General features: G+C 45.2%; 1 protein-coding gene across 9 annotated transcripts in view; it reads left to right on the top strand.

Moving 5' to 3' along the window:
- map2 (microtubule-associated protein 2) overlaps nucleotides 1–19,210 on the top strand; it is a 129,846-nt gene that overhangs the window by 23,671 nt on the left and 86,965 nt on the right. For all 9 annotated transcript variants that reach the window (XM_029711603.1, XM_029711602.1, XM_029711607.1 and 6 more), the window contains exon 2: nucleotides 12,346–12,421. The gene's annotated coding sequence lies outside the window, so the exon portion shown is untranslated. The remainder of the gene's footprint in view (nucleotides 1–12,345; nucleotides 12,422–19,210) is intronic.

Raw genomic sequence — 19,210 nt, 5'->3', positions numbered from 1 at the left:
TTAATCTTCTCCTTTCCCCTTCTGATAACCAGGTGGCGAATCACATCTCTGCATGTCTGGCAGACATATCAGTGTGGATGGCGGATCACCACCTCAAGCTGAACCTCAGCAAGACGAAGCTGCTCTTCCTCCCGGGGAAGGACTGCCCGTTCCATGATCTCGCCATCACGGTTGATAACTCCATTGTGTCCTCCTCCCAGAGTGCTAAGAGCCTTGGCGTGACCCTGGACAACACCCTGTCGTTCTCCGCTAACATCAAGGCGGTGACCCGATCCTGTAGGTTCATGCTCTACAACATTCGCAGAGTACGACCCTGCCTTACACAGGAAGCGGCGCAGGTCCTAATCCAGGCACTTGTCATCTCCCGTCTGGATTACTGCAACTCGCTGTTGGCGGGGCTCCCTGCCTGTGCCAGTAAACCCCTACAACTTATCCAGAACGCCGCAGCCCGTCTGGTGTTCAACCTTCCCATGTTCTCTCACGTCACCCCGCTCCTCCGCACACTCCACTGGCTTCCAGTTGAAGCTCGCATCTGCTACAAGACCATGGTGCTTGCCTACGGAGCTGTGAGGGGAACGGCACCTCCGTACCTTCAGGCTCTGATCAGTCCCTACACCCAAAGAAGGGCACTGCGTTCATCCACCTCTGGCCTGCTCGCCTCCCTTCCTCTGTGGAAGCACAGTTCCCGCTCAGCCCAGTCAAAACTGTTCACTGCTCTGGCACCCCAATGGTGGAACAAGCTCCCTCACGACGCCAGGACAGCGGAGTCAATCACCACCTTCTGGAGACACCTGAAACCCCACCTCTTTAAGCAATACCTGGGATAGGATAAAGTAATCCTTCTAACCCCCCCTACCCCCCCCCACAAAAAAAGATATAGATGTACTATTGTAAAGTGGTTGTTCCACTGGATATCATAAGGTGAATGCACCAATTTGTAAGTTGCTCTCGATAAGAGTGTCTGCTAAATGACGTAAATGTAAATGCAAATTTTGATTTGTTTAACACATTTTTGGTTACTACATGATTCCATATGTGTTATTTCATAGTTTTGATGTCTTTATTAATCTACAATGTATAAAATAGTCAAAATAAAGAAAGGCCCTTGAATGAATAGGTGTGTGCAAGTTTTTGACTGTTACTGTATGAAAGCCATATATCTTAGCTGAGCACGTTGTTGAATGGTTTATAATAAGACATTTGTTATGTCATGTTTATGACTATGTAATGATCCTGTTATCGTACAGTTCAAATTGTTTTGTATACAGGATGAGGGATGAAGGAGTCACACATGGTTCAGTCTGAGCCATTGTGGAATTTCTAAAGGTAGATGTATATACTGTATGGCTCTGGGAAGTACACTACATCAGTCAGTCACATTGAGCAACAAAACAGTGTCTTTGATCAAACACCTGTTTAGTATTGTTTTCCTGAATTCTCCTTTCCCTCGGCAGCTCCAGTCTTCCCTGTACCATCATACTGGCTGACAGGACAATGTGGGTTTATCCGTCACATCATGACTGTCATGTAACACAGATTAACATCACACGCTAACATCCTCCGCTGAGCTAGAAGCAGCGGAGGTGAGATTAGCTAACTCAGGGGCAAAGGAGAGAGGGAGGGAGGGGAGTGGGATGGAGAGAGGGAAATAGATAAATGGTCTTCTTTTAAAAAAGGTTGAATGTGTCTGACTTTATTCAAAAGCAGTCGATAAGGTTGTTCTGGCTCTGAGTAGGGTTGGGCGGTATCCATATTTTCATACGTCATACAGTTTCTGTACCATACCGGGGTATACGGTATTACCGCTGTGGTGGAATTTTTGTAATCAAAAGGAGAGACTTTTAGATTTCTTCAAAACAATCAAACTTTATTATTTAATTAGTGCAGTAATGGAGCTGGTCGGTAATCACCCCTGGAGGTGATCACTGAGAACTCAACGAGTTGGTTTGAGCCACAGCATTTTATAGCAAAGTCCATCCTCCTTCAGTCTACATGATAAACAACAGATGTATGGAATGGGTCACAAGGTTAATATTTGTATGAAAGATACTTATAATTCCCAGCAGATAGTATCTGCTGTAAAAACAGTTCTCATTGTGTAGAGACCAGTGTCTGGCCCCCCAACTCCATACTGGAGCCATCTCCTCCTGGTACCCCAGCACAGAAACATTAACTCATGCTCTGGAATGCGGTATCACCCAAAGACATCGGAACTCTTCCAGAGGCAGTAGAACACACTCAGATGCGTATTCTAACAAACCCTTATTCTGTTGCATAAAACAACCATTTGATGCAATACCAGCATTATAACATAATCTTGTAATTTCCACCATACCGCATGTAAGTAATAGTAACAAGTAATAGTAACAAGGGGCGCTATATTTTTTTATAATACTATTTGACGCACAAAACTATTTAGGCATCAGGGATCTTGATCCAGGAGGAGATTGAATGTCTTTGTTGTAACCAAGAAGCTTGATTTTGACATCTAGCCACTTAGCTAACAAATTAGCAAAACAAATGCCTAGCTGGATATATTTTGACACATCTTAGATATCTTATAGTTATACTTAACTTATAAGCAGTGGGGTAGGTAGCACAGCACCCCCACATCACCCCAAGGCAGTGCGCAACTCCTTTCCAACCTGGCGTGGTATAATTTGATACAGAATGGCCATTAAGGCCAGATTGTTCTTCAAGATGTTCAAACGCTCATAGATTACTAGCAGGGTCATTCAGAGGTTGGTAGAGAGAGCGAGAAAGAGAAAGAGTCAAACAGCAGGTCCGGGACAAGGTAGCACGTCCGGTGAACAGGTCAGGGTTCCATATTCACAGGCAGAACAGTTGAAACTAGAGCAGCAGCACGACCAGGTGGACTGGGCACAGCCTGGAGTCATCAGGCCAGGTTTTCCTTATAGACTAATCAATGCTGATAAATAGGCTATGGAAATGTTGCATGTATTTGTTTCTATTTTAATGATTGTCAATTTCATCTTCATACTATCGCATAGCAGTCTCTCTCCCCTTCATACTTTCTTTGTCAATTCATTATCTAATAGCCTACTTTTGGAAAGCTTAAAGATGGCCTAGGTTATTTCATGCATTTTAAAAAAAGGAGAAATATTTACTCGTGTCTGACACACTGGTGGATTTGATTGACTGCTTCTTTTACGGGGGTGTGCGCGTGTGAGTTCGCTGATTCTCTCTATAGGCATATACTGTATGTCCATTCAGAAAGTTTCCTAAAGTAGCCTGTCTGGCCTCCATCTCTTTAATAAGAATCAAACACTCCTGTCATGATTTCATCTTGTAAAAGGCCTATTTCAGTAGAGACCCTTTCTCACCAAGTCCGTTACTTTCGTCCGAATAAATGGGAAGAAAAACATTAATACGAACACGTCTTGTTTATGACGCCGTTCACACCAATTGCGAAATATCATCCTGCCACAATCTGTCAATTATTTCTTCAGAACAGGTTTGATTTGTTTGTCTTTTCACATGCGAAAATAATAGGACAATGACCTTAAGTACACAGCCAAGACAACACAGGAGTGGCTTTGGGTCAAGTGTCTGAATGTCCTTGAGTGTCCCAGCCAGAGCCCAGAATTGAACCCGATCGATCATCTCTGGAGACACCTGAAAATAGCTGTGCAGCGACGTTCCCCATCCAACCTCACAGAGTTTGAGTGAATCTGCAAACAAGAATGGGAGAAACTCCCCAAATTCAGTTGTGCCAAGCTTCTAGCGTCATACCCAAAAAGACTTGAGGCTGTAATCGCTGCCACAGTTGCTTTAATAAAGTACTGAGTAAAGAGTCTGAATAGTTAGGTATGGAAATGTGATATTTCAGATATTTCTAAAACCTGTTTTTGCTTTGTCATTATTGGGTATTTTGTGTAGATTGATGAGGGGGAAAAAACGATTTAATCAATTTTAGAATAACGCTGTAACATAGAAAAATGTGGAAAAAGTCAAGGGGTCCGAATGCACTGTATATAGGCTACTCATTCAAGAGCTAGAGAGAGGGGAGATAGATACGTAGGCCAGTGTAGTTGCCAGAGGAGATGAGTGAACTGCACAAAAAGGGAACAGTGAAGAATACAGACAGATGTGTAAGTTAGTCAGAGAGATGTGTAAGTTAGAGAGATGTGTAAGTTAGAAGTTAATTAATTCATGAATGCATCATTTGTATAGCCTACAGTATATACAGTATTAGGCTATATATTATAGGCCTGCTATAGTGAATTTAGGCAACCACCTGTACTATAGCCAACCCTAAAAGACAGAAATAAAAATCTGCCGGAGTTTACCCTTATCAATAATTGGTTGCACAGATTTAGATAAAGCACTCAAATGAAAATGTAGTGTCAACATAGCCACCCATTGCGTCACTAAAATGGGCTATGGACAGGTTGATCATTAGGATATGGACAGGCTGATCATTAGGCTACGGACAGGCTGATCATTAGGCTATGGACAGGTTGATCATTAGGATATGGACAGGCTGATCATTAGGCTACGGACAGGCTGATCATTAGGCTATGGACAGGTTGATCATTAGGATATGGACAGGTTGATCATTAGGATATGGACAGGCTGATCATTAGGCTACGAACAGGCTGATCATTAGGCTATGGACAGGTTGATCATTAGGATATGGACAGGCTGATCATTAGGCTACGGACAGGCTGATCATTAGGCTATGGACAGGTTGATCATTAGGATATGGACAAGCTGATCATTAGGCTATGGACAGGCTGATCATTAGGCTACGGACAGGCTGAACATTAGGCTATGGACAGGCTGATCATTAGGCTATGGACAGGTTGATCATTAGGCTATGGACAGGCTGATCATTAGGATACGGACAGGCTGATCATTAGGATACGGACAGGCTGATCATTAGGCTATGGACAGGCTGATCATTAGGCTACGGACAGGCTGATCATTAGGCTATGGACAGGTTGATCATTCGGATACGGACAGGCTGATCATTAGGCTATGGACAGGCTGATCATTAGGATATGGACAGGCTGATCATTAGGCTACGGACAGGCTGATCATTAGGCTACGGACAGGCTGATCATTAGGCTATGGACAGGTTGATCATTAGGATATGGACAGGTTGATCATTAGGATATGGACAGGCTGATCATTAGGCTACGAACAGGCTGATCATTAGGCTATGGACAGGTTGATCATTAGGATATGGACAGGCTGATCATTAGGCTACGGACAGGCTGATCATTAGGCTATGGACAGGTTGATCATTAGGATATGGACAAGCTGATCCTTAGGCTATGGACAGGCTGATCATTAGGCTACGGACAGGCTGAACATCAGGCTATGGACAGGCTGATCATTAGGCTATGGACAGGTTGATCATTAGGCTATGGACAGGCTGATCATTAGGATACGGACAGGCTGATCATTAGGCTACGGACAGGCTGATCATTAGGCTACGGACAGGCTGATCATTAGGCTACGGACAGGCTGATCATTAGGCTACGGACAGGCTGATCATTAGGCTACGGACAGGCTGATCATTAGGCTACGGACAGCCTGATCATTAGGCTACGGACAGGCTGATCATTAGGCTACGGACAGGCTGATCATTAGGCTACGGACAGGCTGATCATTAGGCTACGGACAGGCTGATCATTAGGCTACGGACAGGCTGATCATTAGGCTACGGACAGCCTGATCATTAGGCTACGGACAGGCTGATCATTAGGCTACGGACAGGCTGATCATTAGGCTACGGACAGGCTGATCATTAGGCTACGGACAGGCTGATCATTAGGCTATGGACAGGTTGCGTGGATGTGTTTGTATTTTCTAATGGTTGTCAATTTCATCTTCATGCCTATCACGTCTGTCTCTATATAGAGTATCCACCGTAACTTTCCTCTTAAATGTATATGATAGGCTACATTGAACTAGTATTATCCTATGATGTAGACTATGTTTTGATGTCCTACAGAAAGGATTTGAAGCTACGGCGAGGTTTTGAATAGGTTTTTGGGAAAGGACAAATGTGATTTGCTTATGTGTCTGAGTGAGATGCGCTGCAGGCAGCTTTGATTGATGGATCCTTTTAGGTGTGTGTGCGTGTATGAGTTCACTAATTCTCGATGTCCATTCAGTACGTTTTCTAAAATAGGCCTAGCCTGTCTGGACTTCCTCTCTTTAATCAGATAGAAATAAACTTGTGTTTTGTTACAGGGTCAGCATATGTCCGAGGAATTACGACAGGTGCCAGTTTTGCGTTTCCCCTCTTATTAAATGGGGTGCAACAGAATGAAACATAGCCAAGCTCCTTTCAGGATTCATCCTATAGGATGCATAGCCTATGTCCTAATATTTTCAGTAACATATTATTTTTCCAGTAGTATATTTTTCTCTCATTTCTACATCCTCTCTAGCCACTTTGAAGAACATAATGCCACAGAGAATGACCGCAGCAGTGTTGGTGACGTTATGTGAATTGTTTTGAAAAGTGGAGGGAAAAACCCATCGGATTTCGTGTGAATGGTTTATTTTGTCAACATCAGAATCGGTATTCTTTTGTAATTCCTCTTCAAACTGACATTTCTTAATTTGTCAGATTGGTTATGTTGGTGACCAGTTATGTCCTGGCCAATTACCATAACCTCAAATTCTAAGACCGTCACAGCCCTAAACACACACACACACACACACACACACACACACACACACACACACACACACACACACACACACACACACACACACACACACACACACACACACACACACACACACACACACACACCCTATTTCTGTGACTGAGACTCTGAGAACATAGTCATATGCTCCTCTTTGTTCCCTTCCTTTCCCAACTTTCCCCAATCCTCCTGTGCTGTCTAACTCTCTCCTCCTCTCACTCTCTTTCCCCCTCTTCCCGCTTTTCTCCTCTCCCTCTTCTCCTCTCCCTCTTCTTCTGTTCCTCTTCTTCCCCCTTCCTCCTCCCCCTCTCCTGTCCCTCTCCTCCTTCCCCTCTCCTCCCGCTCGGTCTCTTCCCTCTCTTATCCTACCCTGCCCCACTCCTCGCTCCTCCCTCTCTGTCTCTTCCCTCTCTTATCCTACCCTGCCCCACTCCTCCCTCCTCCCTCTCTGTCTCTTCCCTCTCTTATCCTACCCTGCCCCACTCCTCACTCCTCCCTCTCTGTCTCTTCCCTCTCTTATCCTACCCTGCCCCACTCCTCACTCCTCCCTCTCTCCAAGGTGCTGCGCTTCTCTTCTGCACTTCCTTCCTCTTCTCGTTATTTAGGTCCAAGTTTCAAATTAGCCCCTGGAAAATGTAGTTCCCATAGAAGGTATTTCCTCTCCTCTATGGGAGGGAGGGTGGGACAGAGAGAGAGAGAGGAAATAATAATGCTGGAGGCAGGAGCTTCTGTTGACACCCGAGCCAAAAGCATCATCTTCTGTCTGTGTGTGTGTAAGCCCTTCAGCTCTACTGTGTATCACACTGTAATGTAATTTGTCAAAGTGATGTTTATATCCCGTAGAGGAAGTCAAACTGAGAGAATTTACACCCGGGTTGCGTTCCAAATGGCACTCTAAACCCTATAGGCCTCTTCAAAAAGTAATAGGGTGCCATTTGGTGTAGGTATGAGACTACTGGAGCTCTCTATAGGTCCTGCTGCTTTCACCTCTTTCCACTGCCTGCTATTCATCTATTGGCCCGTGCTCTTCTCTCTCTCTGCTGCCTGTCCTTTTTAGCTCTTATTCTGTGTTCCCCTGCCAGACTGTGTGTATGGTGCAGTGCCATAAGAGGCTTGAGACTCTAACCATAGTGAATAGCTTTGTTCTTGGATCTGTCTGACCACAGTGGATGTGTGTGGGGGTCTGCAGGAGACCTTGAGTCTACTAGTGTTAGTCCACGAATACTGATAGACTACGTCCCAGATGGCACCTTATTCCTTGTATAGTGCACTACTTTTGACTTCAGCCTTATAGGGAATACGGTGAAATTCATGTTCTGTGATGACGGGGTGACGGGGTCATGTTCTGTGATGATGCCTGTGACATGTTGTCTCTTCCCATGTCTCAGGTCTATCTGCTCTGATGATGCCTGTGGCTTTGGCAGCCGCTTTATGTTTGATCTAGGAGGGGTGTGTATGTACACTACATGACCAAAAGTATGTGGACACCTGCTTGCCGAACATTTCATTCCAAAATCATGGGCATTAATATGGAGTTGGTCCCCCCTTTGCTGCAATAAAAGCCTCTACGGGGACTGCATGGACTGGTAGGCAGGTAGTGCTCTTCTGGCATCCGCCAAACCCAGGTTCGTTGGACTGCCAGATGGTGAAGCGTGATTCATCACTTCAGAGAACGCATTTCCACTGCTCCAGAGTCGATGCTTGGCATTGCACATGGTGGTCTTAGGCTTGTATGCGGCTGCTCGGCCATGGAAACCCTTTTCATTAATTTATTGTGCTGACGTTGCTTCCAGAGGCAGTTTGGAACTCGGTAATGAATGCTGCAACCAAGGACAGACGATTTTTAAGTGCTACGTGCTTCAGCACTCGGCGGTCCCATTCTGTGAGCTTTTGAGTGTTGTTGCTCCTAGACATTTCCACTTCACAATAACAGCACTTACAGTTGACCGGGGCAGCTCTAGCAGGGAAGAAATCTGACGAACTGACTTGTTGGAAAGGTGGCATCCTATGACGGTGCCACATTGAAAGACACTGAGCTCTTCAGTAATGCCATTCTGCTGCCAATGTTTGTCTATGGAGATTGCATGGCTGTGTGCTCGAATTTGTACACCTGTCAGCAACGGGTGTGGCTGAAATAGCCGAATCCACTAATTTGAAGAGAAATCCACATTCTTTTGTATATAGTCTGTCTGTGTACCTACTATAAACACTGTAAACCTCACACATCCTGACCCAGAGAGGATATGACTCTAGTTATTATAAAAAGGGTTATGACTCTATCATGTATAGATTTTGAACTATTTGGACCGTATCCGACCCAGAACGTGGTCAAAACGGACCGTTGAGCTTGGACCCCTGGTATCATATAAACACACACAAGACATGGAAGAATGCTTACTGTAGATTGCAGCTTTAAAACAGCAACATAAAAGGGAGAACGACAGAGGAATTGAGAGAGAGAGAGAGAGAGAGAGTAGAGAGAGTGAGAGCAAGTGACAGTGAGTGACAGAGAGTGAGGGAGAGAGAGGGGGGAGATCGACAGAGGGATTGAAAGAGAGAGAGAGAGAGAGAGAGAGAGAGAGAGAGAGAGAAAGAAAGAAAGAGATAAAGCTGGATCAAGGGAGCATTCCAGGATTTGAGGACAGAGCTCCTTCATTAGCCCAGTCCTGTGTGTGTGTGTTCCTTCATTAGCCCAGTCCTGTGTGTGTGTGTTCCTTCATTAGCCCAGTCCATCTCAGAGTCCTGTCGTATAATCAATTGGATCTCAGTAGTTTCATCATGTTTAAACCCATTTCATCAAAGGGATCAGATCTGACTCACTGGATTCTCTCGACTCGATGACTGATCAAATCTCATCTCATCCTGCTCAACCAATAAGGCTTTGCTTTGCTGCAAATGGGGCTTCAGGCTGGGCGCTACTTTTGACCAGAGCCATGTGAGCCATATGAGCCCTGTTTAAAAGTAGTGCACTATATAAGGAATAGGGTGCAATTTGGGACATATCTCCAGTCAGTCAGTTTGTGAGCTCCATGTTCTACGGGGCCCCTGGACTGCCTAACTGGACTGAGTCACAGCCAATCAGCTTGCAGTTCATTAAGTTACTGGTCAGCCTGCTTTCATTAACAACTCTGGTCTTAATCTGCTAATAGTGTTGGACAGACGGACGGACAGACTGGACTGGACACCTCACTGACTAATTGACATATACTCTCCGTTATCTGACTAATTGACATATACTCTCCGTTATCTGACTAATTGACATATACTCTCTGTTATCTGACTAATTGACATATACTCTCCGTTATCTGACTAATTGACATATACTCTCCGTTATCTGACTAATTGACATATACTCTCCGTTATCTGACTAATTGACATATACTCTCCGTTATCTGACTAATTGACATATACTCTCTGTTATCTGACTAATTGACATATACTCTCCGTTATCTCACTAATTGACATATACTCTCCGTTATCTAACTGACATATACTCTCCGTTATCTAACTGACATATACTCTCTGTTATCTGACTAATTGACATATACTCTCTGTTATCTGACTAACTGACATATACTCTCCGTTATCTGACTAATTGACATATACTCTCCGTTATCTGACTAACTGACATATACTCTCTGTTATCTGACTAACTGACATATACTCTCCGTTATCTGACTAATTGACATATACTCTCCGTTATCTAACTGACATATACTCTCTGTTATCTGACTAATTGACATATACTCTCTGTTATCTGACTAATTGACATATACTCTCCGTTATCTGACTAACTGACATATACTCTCCGTTATCTGACTAATTGACATATACTCTCCGTTATCTAACTGACATATACTCTCTGTTATCTGACTAATTGACATATACTCTCTGTTATCTGACTAATTGACATATACTCTCCGTTATCTGACTAATTGACATATACTCTCTGTTATCTGACTAACTGACATATACTCTCCGTTATCTGACTAATTGACATATACTCTCCGTTATCTAACTGACATATACTCTCTGTTATCTGACTAATTGACATATACTCTCTGTTATCTGACTAATTGACATATACTCTCCGTTATCTGACTAATTGACATATACTCTCCGTTATCTGACTAACTGACATATACTCTCCGTTATCTGACTAATTGACATATACTCTCTGTTATCTAACTGACATATACTCTCCGTTATCTGACTAATTGACATATACTCTCCGTTATCTAACTGACATATACTCTCTGTTATCTGACTAATTGACATATACTCTCCGTTATCTAACTGACATATACTCTCTGTTATCTGACTAATTGACATATACTCTCTGTTATCTGACTAACTGACATATACTCTCCGTTATCTGACTAATTGACATATACTCTCCGTTATCTGACTAACTGACATATACTCTCCGTTATCTGACTAATTGACATATACTCTCCGTTATCTGACTAATTGACATATACTCTCCGTTATCTGACTAATTGACATATACTCTCTGTTATCTGACTAACTGACATATACTCTCCGTTATCTGACTAATTGACATATACTCTCCGTTATCTAACTGACATATACTCTCTGTTATCTGACTAATTGACATATACTCTCTGTTATCTGACTAATTGACATATACTCTCCGTTATCTTTGGATACCATTTTGACCCTTTGAGCCATCTAGTCTACCCAAACGCCACGCCACGCCCACATATGTTAGTTTCTTCTCTGCAATGAGTCTGGATCTGACTACCTCTGATTGGTCCCAGGAACCGATGGGTTGGGATAGATCCGGAACGCATGTGGGGTAAAGCAGTGTTTGGAAAATGTGTCATTGGCTTTGATACTCTGATTGGTTAGAGACGATCCAATCGCTGATGACTTTTGTACAACACCTCTGATTTTGACGTTACCACAAATTACTGCAACGATGGCAATACGAAGCGAACAGAGAGCAGCCAAATAATTCAGTTTGAGTCGTCAGGCAAATCTAGGGGGAGAGCAGTTTGCAACATTCATATACTTTTACATACATTATATTCTGACCTTTACTTGATTATAGCCTCCGGTAGCCCCTCTCATTCACATGATACACCCTCACATGGACACACATGGAGCAGAGCATCCCCTGCTTAGAGGGAGCATACCCATCTGAAGACACTAATTGGGTGTCTGTGGCCAGTGCACGTGGGTTGTCCCTAGCTAAGGGGATGGATGTCCTGGTATCCTGGGGCCTTGTTAGGGTCTGGTTATATGAACCTTGCTGCGGCCTGACTGGGCCTGTCTCTGTGTTCACAGTGGGTACAGGGATGATTAGTGGCTCTGAAAGCCATCATTCACCCCTTCACACACAAGAACCAGGACAACCTCCTTACTAGTCAGTCTCCTCTGTGTGCTGTCACTATCCTGCTGTGGGCAGTGTCTTTGGCGTTTGTGTGTCTGCATGAGATTTGGGCAATGTGTCTTTGACAGTGTTTTAGATGAAAGCATGGCTGCTCTCAGTGTGGGATGTTGCTAACCAGTTACCAGGCTGGTCTGTGCCACCACACCTCTGCAGTTGTGAGGAAACAAAGAGGACAGGGTAGTATTATCCTTCTGTAATTATGACACCCCTCTCTCTTTCTCTCTCTCGCTCTTTCTCTAGGTCTTTGGAAGTGTTTTTTTCTCCTCTGTGTGCTGAAAGGAAAACGGTTAACCTCTCCTCCTTCCTCTCTCACCAGGTAAGTCTCTCTCTCACTCACAATGTATGTCTCGCTCTCTCTCTCCCTCTGTGTAATATATTTGTGTATATATCTTATGTATGAAGCTGCAAAGATGCTGCGTCACTGTGCCTGTTTCTCTGGCATATGAAGAATCTCTATCTCTCTGTAGGGGAGCTACCGAGCTAGCTGTGACAGCTACAGGAAGCACTGGCATATTGCTGCTCTCCTTTCTCATCAATCTCTCTCTATCTGCTGATGCTCATTCTCAAGCCCTCTCATCAATCTATGTCTCCCTCGTTCTTTCTCACACCCTCTCATTTACTGCCTTCTGTTTCAATGTTTGTGTTTGGCATAATTATTGAGGATCATGTAGTTGTAGCCAAAGGAGGTATGGTATATCACAGCAGCATACTGTTTCTATGTTTTATGTTTTGGCATTGAGAGGGCCTTTTGAGTGTGTGTGTGTGTGTTGGGGGGGGAGACACACACGGTCTGTGCCAAAACGACAGTGAGGGGGACTGTCTAGATGCACACAACCCAGGTGCAGCCAGGAGTCTCTTTCGTTGGCGTATGGGGGAAGACAGAACACACACGACTCCCTCTAGGTTCAGATCAGACTGAGCAGGTGGATAATTTCTTTGTCTTCTGGTTCGCTGCAGGTGTGTGCACTACTTATTTAGGTCACGGTCGAAAGGAGTGCACTATGTAGGGATTAGGGTGCTATTTCAGATGTAGCCTTAGTCTTCTCGTTAGATATTTTGTAACAGCTCCCTTCATGTTGAACTGTTCCTGGTGGTTGTTGACATTCAGGCAGATTTCACTTCTGCTAATATGTCCTTCATCCCCGTCGCACACAAAATGCCTGAGCACTGAGTATCGATTAGGCATTTCTCTCTCTCTCTCTCGCTCTCTCTCTCTCTCTCTCTCTCTCTCTCTCTCTCTCTCTCTCTCTCTCTCTCTCTCTCTCTCTCTCTCTGTCTCTGTCTCTGTCTTTGTCCCTGTCCCTGTCTTTGTCCCTCCCTCTCTCCCTCCCTCCATCCATCCATCCCTCCCATGAGTGAAATCAGCAGTGACATTTCTGATGAACCTTTTCCTATTCATTTAGCCTCTTTCCTCTGTCACCCAGCCCCCCTCTGAAGCAGCATAGAGGCAGGCACACACAGAACCAATCAATGGGGAGTGGATTGGACCTAAAGAGAGAGTGGCCCACACCCCCCAGCTCCGAACATGTGTGTGTGTGTGTGTGTGTGTGTGTGTGTGTGTGTGTGTGTGTGTGTGTGTGTGTGTGTGTGTGTGTGTGTGTGTGTGTGTGTGTGTGTGTGTGTGTGTGTGTGTGTGTGTGTGTGTGTGTGTTAGCTGAAACAAGACAGCAATTAGACCCTCTGAAGCTGTCTTTCAGTTTGACTATCTGGCAAACCAAGGATTAAATGTTACAATGTGTGTGCGCATGTGGCTGTGTGTACGTGTGTGTCAGCTGAAACCTCCCAAAATGTTCTCGATGTGTTTCTATATATATTTATACATCAAATGGTTGATTATATCCTACTATGTTCTCCAGCACATTGACTCAGTGTAAAAGTATTGCCATGCAAAGCCTGGTGTTGTTCTCAGGAGAGCCAAGTCTTTGCTGATGGTCTTCTATTTGTCATATTGCCTTTGTCACCTCGTTTGTCACTGTGCTCTAATGGTTCTCTATACAAATTCTTCACATACCATGAGAGCAAAGAGCTAACCATTTACTGTGTAGAAACATAAATATTGGTGTATGTGTGTGTGAGCAGAGGTAGCTAACTGGTTACTGTGTCGAAAAAGCCACTGCAGCAGAAGCAGCAGGTGGGGCAATGATGTAATGTCCTAGACAAGGCCCCCTTTAGTATCCCCCTATTTCTCCCTCTCCCTCCCTCTCTCTGTCATTCTCCCTCTCCCCCCCTCTCTCTGTCATTCTCCCTCTCCCCCCCTCTCTCTGTCATTCTCCCTCTCCCCCCCTCTCTCTGTCATTCTCCCTCTCCCCCCCTCTCTCTGTCATTCTCCCTCTCCCTCCCTCTCTCTGTCATTCTCCCTCTCCCCCCCTCTCTCTGTCATTCTCCCTCCCCCCCCTCTCTCTGTCATTCTCCCTCTCCCCCCCTCTCTCTGTCATTCTCCCTCTCCCTCCCTCTCTCTGTCATTCTCCCTCTCCCCCCCTCTCTCTGTCATTCTCCCTCTCCCCCCCTCTCTCTGTCATTCTCCCTCTCCCCCCCTCTCTCTGTCATTCTCCCTCTCCCCCCCTCTCTCTGTCATTCTCCCTCTCCCCCCCTCTCTCTGTCATTCTCCCTCTCCCCCCCTCTCTCTGTCATTCTCCCTCTCCCTTTTCCCTCCTTCTCTATATACCCCCCTCTTTCTCCCTCTCCCTCCCTCTCTCTGTCATTCTCCCTCTCCCTCCCTCTCTCTGTCATTCTCCCTCTCCCTCCCTCTCTCTGCCATTCTCCCTCTCCCTCCCTCTCTCTGTCATTCTCCCTCTCCCCTTTTCCCTCCTTCTCCAAATACCCCCCTCCCTCTCCCTCCCTCTCTCTGTCATTCTCCCTCTCCCCTTTTCCCTCCTTCTCTATATGCCCCCCCCCTCTCTCCCTTCCCCCTTCTCTCCCTCACCATACTGATAAGCAGGAAAATGGGTTACTGGTCTGTACCCATAGCTTGATGGTCTGGCACCTTGCAGAAAGTAAATTACAGTCATGGGAAGGAAGTACTAGGCCTAATACACATCTAAAAGCTCGGACGCACGGGTAGTGTTTGCCGGCCGAGAGTACTTGGCACCTCTAAACAGAGTGCCGGCCATAATTAGCAAACCTTGTGCGAAACTATTCTACATGTAGAAACGGGTGAAAATGTCGGCAGTCAGGCATCCACCGGCGGGGTGGTCCCTAAAATACACTACTCCATCAGCAAATGAACAAACAGTGAACGAACGGTAGACTGTGTTTTCTCCACCTACTCATGGTCTGTAGGCCTACCCTGTGTGGTCTCTCTGCTGGAGGCATAGTGATGGGGGTGATATTATCCCATGAAATTATCCCTTGGAGGCCTGGTGGGTTGATAATGATATTATATTGATGCAGTGTGAAGTAAAGAGCCCCTGGGGGTGAAGATGACTTACTAGAGGGAGAGGAGGTCACACCGGGTCATCACATACATCTCTATTTACACAGTGTGATCCCAGTGTATGATCCCATTGTGTGTGTGTGTGTGTGTGTGTGTGTGTGTGTGTGTGTGTGTGTGTGTGTGTGTGTGTGTGTGTGTGTGTGTGTGTGTGTGTGTGCTAGACTACTCTAGGGGAGGCTGCCTGCTGAGTCTGATTAATGATGTGTACTAATTGAACATTATCATTAACTATCGTGGCTTACCTCTCAGTAATATAGATCTGCTGTGTTTTTTTCTTTCTCGATTTATAATACAGGCTACCCAAAGACATGCTGCTGGTATTTGTCATACTCCTTTGCTCTTCCATATAAAAACATAACCATATGTAGAATCTAGTGAATTGGACTGCGGTTCTCCAATATAACCTCATCTGGAGTTATTTGTGGGAATTTACAGTATGTAATCATCGTTGTTTGGAAGCAGAAGAGTTACTCCAGTAGCTACGGTCACTAGAAAGGTTTGCAATTTGATGTCTGTACACCTAATGTCTGTCACTAATATACCTAGTGTGTTCATTTAGAATGAGCTATATCAAGTAAACAAGCATCCAAACCAAACTTTTAATCTGGTTGTGGAGTCATCAAAGGCAACATCATATCTGGAGTCTTCCTCCAAGGAGTCTGGAAGTGCAAACAAGCATCTTTTGCAATTCAAAGGCAGTGAAAGATCAATTCCTCTTTTCTTCTTTGGGAGAAAGAGAGGGATAGAGAGAGAGAGAGGAGAGGGAAAGAGAGATTGGACAGAGAAGAGAGAGAGAGAAAAAAAGAGATGAAGGGAGAGAGAGGGGGAAAGAGAGAGATTATAAATTCATGAGATTTCCTGTAAAAGAAAATACAATAGTTGTCCCCACTGTATAAACTACTCTACCTACAGTACTGCAGCGTGTATTGGCAGCTGCTCACATGAAAGCCTGAAACACACAGGGTGTATGATCTCTCAGGTTGCAAGCGAGGAGGAGTGTGTGAGGTAAACACACGGCGCGTGAAGACCAGGCAAACGGCATGACTGTGAGTCTGTCCTCAGAGTAGCGTATTTAAGATCACTGCAGTAGAGAAAGACGATGAGACAACAGTTCACAGGGTGATGCTGGGTGCATGCTAACAACCATCTGTCGTATTCCTACTGCAAGAGAGATGAGCCCAGTTGGAATCAGAAACACAGACTGTCAACCTAAGGATTCTCTTTCTGGGGCTCTTGTTCTATTTAATTGTGGGGGTTTTTCAAGGGAAAGTGAGCCGTCTTGTGAAGTGTACTATGTGACGTGGGAGAGGATGGGGATGGGATTGAGGATGGGCCAGTCTCCCATGCGCTCTAGGATTAGATAGATCTGTCTGGATTAGAATAGGATGGCTGCCTCTCAGATAGGATGGGATTAGTGTTGATGAACTCAGTGCAACTTGTCTAACTTCACTCTGGTTCCAATGGCTCACTGAGTTAGAGCCTGGTGCTATCAAGCACTATGTATTTGATTCCCTCATGGGCCATCACTGTCAATGGGGAAACCTATGTAAATTGCTTTGGATAAAAAGGGGGGGGGGGTTAACAAGACACAGATGACGCAGTCTCTATTGCACTCCACACTGCCCTCTCCCACCTGGACAAGAGGAAAACCAATGTGAGAATGCTCTTCATTGACTACAGCTCAGCGTTCAACACCATAGTGCCCTCCAAGCTCATCACTAAGCTAAGGATTCTGGGACTGAACACCTTCCTCTACAACTGGTTCCTCGACTTCCTGACTGGATGCCCCCAGGTGGTGAGGGTAGGCAACAACATATTTGCCACGCTGATCCTCAACACAGGGTCCCCTCAGGGGTGTGTGATTAGTCCCCTCCTGTACTCCCTGTTCACTCACGACTCCAGCATCATCATTTATTTTGCTGATGACACGATGGTGGTAGGCCTGATCACTGACGACGATGAGACAGCCTATAGGGAAGAGGTCACAGACCTGGCAGTGAGTTGCCAGGACAAGAACCTCTCCCTAAACGTCAGCAAGACAATGGAGCTGATCGTGGACTAAAGGAAACGGAGGGCCGAGCACGCCCCCATCGGCGGGGCTGCAGTGGAGTGGATCGAGAGCTTCACGTTCCTCGGTATCCACATCACTAAAGATTTATCATGGTCCACACACACCAACACAGTTGTGAAGAGTGCACGACAATGCCTTTTCCCCCTCAGCAGGCTGAAAAGATTTGGAATGGGCCCGCTGATCCTCAAATAGTTCTACAGCAGCACCATTGAGATCATCTTGACTGGCTTCATCACCGCTTGGTATGGCAACTGCCTGGCATCTGACCGCAAGACGCAACAGAGGGGAGTGCGCACGGCCCAGTACATCACAGGGCCGAGCTCCCTGGCATCCAGGACCTTCAGAAGAAGGCCCTAAAAATTGTCAAAGACTCCAGCCACTCAAGTCATGAACTGTTTTCTCTGCTGCCATACGGCAAGCAGAACAGCTTCTACCGCCAAGCCATAAGACTGCTAAATAGTTAGGCCGGGTAGTTATTTGGTTACTATTTTACTATCTGCATTGACCCTTTTTGCGCAAACCTTTTTTTTTACTAATCACATACACTGCTGCTACTGATTATTATCTATCCTATTGCCTAGTCACTTTATTCCTAGTTATATGTAGATACTGTATCTACCTCGTACCACTGCATATCGATTCGGTACTGGTACCCTGTGTACATAGCCAAGTTATCATTATTCATTGTGCATTTATTATTACATGTTATTACATGTTATTACTTTTCTGCTATTTCTCTATTCTCTTTCTCTCTGCATTGTTGGGAAGGGCCCGTAATTCAGCATTTCACTGTTAGTCTACACCTGTTGTTTACGAAGTATGTGAAAAATACAATTTCATTTGACTACAATACCAGACAACATGTCACGATCGTTTGTAGAAACGGACCAAAGCGCAGCGTGAGTAGCGTTCCACATAATTTATTAATAGTGAAACTTAAGCAAAGACAAAACAAATAAAGAATAAACGAACCGTGACGACAATGCATTGCTAACAGGCAACTAAACATAAATAATATCCCATAACCCACAAGTGGAAAACAATCTACTTAAGTGTGATCCCCAATTAGAGACAACGATAACCAGCTGCCTCTAATTGGGAATCATACAAATCACCAACATAGAAAATCAAACCTAGAACCCCACATAGAAATAAATAAACTAGATCAACCCCCAGTCACGCCCTGACCTACTCTACCATAGAAAATAAGAGCTTTCTATGGTCAGGACGTGACAGTACCCCCCCTCCCCAAAGGTGCGGACTCTGACCGCAAAACCTGAAACAAAAAGGGAGGGCTGGGGGGGTGTCTAGTGTCGGTGGCGGCTCTGGTGCAGGACGAAGAACCCTCTCATCCTGCGGATCCACCAGCCTTGGAGGCAGCTCTGGTGCAGGACGAAGAACCCTCTCATCCTGCTGATCCGCCAGCATTGGAGGCAGCTCTGGTGCAGGACGAAAAACCCTCTCATCCTGCGGATCCGCCAGCCTTGGAGGCAGCTCTGGTGCAGGACGAAGAACCCTCTCATCCTGAGGATCTGCCAGCATCAGAGGCGGCTCTGGTGCGGGATGAAGAACCCGCTCATCCCGTGGATCTGCCAGCTTTG

This window comes from Salmo trutta, chromosome 24 (genome assembly GCF_901001165.1).
Source record: "Salmo trutta chromosome 24, fSalTru1.1, whole genome shotgun sequence".
NCBI classification, from domain to species: Eukaryota; Metazoa; Chordata; class Actinopteri; order Salmoniformes; family Salmonidae; genus Salmo; species Salmo trutta.
This window is presented reverse-complemented; position numbering and strand designations above follow the sequence as displayed.